This window comes from Odocoileus virginianus, chromosome 5, assembly GCF_023699985.2.
Source record: "Odocoileus virginianus isolate 20LAN1187 ecotype Illinois chromosome 5, Ovbor_1.2, whole genome shotgun sequence".
Lineage (NCBI taxonomy): Eukaryota > Metazoa > Chordata > Mammalia > Artiodactyla > Cervidae > Odocoileus > Odocoileus virginianus.
In genome coordinates this window covers 54,149,485-54,150,939 of record NC_069678.1, presented here as the reverse complement: position 1 = coordinate 54,150,939, position 1,455 = coordinate 54,149,485, and the positions used below count along the sequence as shown (strand labels likewise).

The 1,455-nt window shown below is 36.4% G+C and overlaps 1 pseudogene; it reads left to right on the top strand.

The window, feature by feature from the left end:
• The first annotated feature begins 294 nt into the window (after nucleotides 1–294).
• Nucleotides 295–853, top strand: LOC110147299 (actin-related protein 2/3 complex subunit 2 pseudogene; annotated as a pseudogene).
• Nucleotides 854–1,455: the final 602 nt, after the last annotated feature.

Below are 1,455 nucleotides of genomic sequence, written 5' to 3'. Positions count from 1 at the left end.
TGGAAGGTGAAATATTTTTTGTATGTAGAAGTTAAAATAATTTATCACCAGCAGACAAACCTATCAGAAATGTTAAAGGAAATCTTTCAAATAAAAGGAAAATTACATCAGATAGAAATTAAATCTTCACAAAAAAATGAAGAGTTTAACCGTAGTGGCAATTGCATGTGTAAATATACAAGATTTTTTTCTTTAATAATCCTTCTGATGAGACAGTGGCAGTTTAGAAAGATAATAAGAATGCAACATAAAATTTAAAACACACACAGAAGTTTAAGGTAGATAAATAAAAGTGATGGCCAGTTTTTCTTTGAAATTCTTCAAGGAACTTCAGGCACATGGTGCTGATGAGTTATTAAAGACGGTGTACGGGAGTTACTTGGTAAATCCAGAATCAGGATACAATGTCTCTTTGCTATATCACCTTGAAAATCTGCCTGCATCCAAGGATTCCATCGTGCATCAGGCTGGCATGTTGAAACGAAACTGGTTTGTCTCTGTCTTTGAGAAATACTTCCAGTTCCAAGAAGAGGGCAAGGAAGGAGATAACTGGGCAGTTATCATTACAGAGATGATGAGACCATGTATGTTTGAGTCAAAAAAGGAAAAAGTCACAGTAGTCTTCAGCACCGTGTTTAACGATGACGATGATGTGGTCATTGGAAAGGTTCATGCAGGGCAGAGCCAGCCACACAGCCCCACAGGTCGTCTTCAGCCACGCGGGACCCTCCCCTAGAGCTGAAAGATCCCGGTGCTGCCGTGGGCCACAACATCGGCTACATTACCCGTGCTGTTACCTCGCCAAACCAACTCCAGTGCTCAAGACAACACCACCAACCTGATCCCCACGTGACCAAGTTAACTTTATCCCAGAAATATAAGACTTATCTAACATTTGAAAAAAAAAAAAAGCATGTAATTCATGTCATTTATGATAATAACTCCATTTGTGTGCCTCTGACTCAATCACAAGCACATAATGAACTGCTTCAATATTTAAGAAATTGGTTAAGACTAAACACTCTGCATCAACTAAGAAGTTTTATATAACTATATATCTTTCCTTATCATTCTTCAAAGTTTGAGAGTTATTTCAAACTAAAAATGAGACAAAGTAGTTGGCTAAACACATATCTGTCTAGGGCACACATCTATGAAAGCATAAATACCTCCTTGACATTTACTAGAAATTAAGACCATTATCATACTCAATACTTTTTCCTATTGCTCTTGCTATGTTTATGAGAAACTTGAGATTAAATGAAGTTAAGTGGTTTAAACTCATTTACTCTCTGATTATAATTTTTCCCTATTTTCCTTAGGAATCATTTTCCAATCAATTCACCTAAACTCCTACCTGCAATTTTATTCTCTTTGGCTCTATAAGTTTCTCTTACACTTAACTGACTGAACCACAGCTACCAGAAATCTAACTGTTCTTCCTTACCTATTATT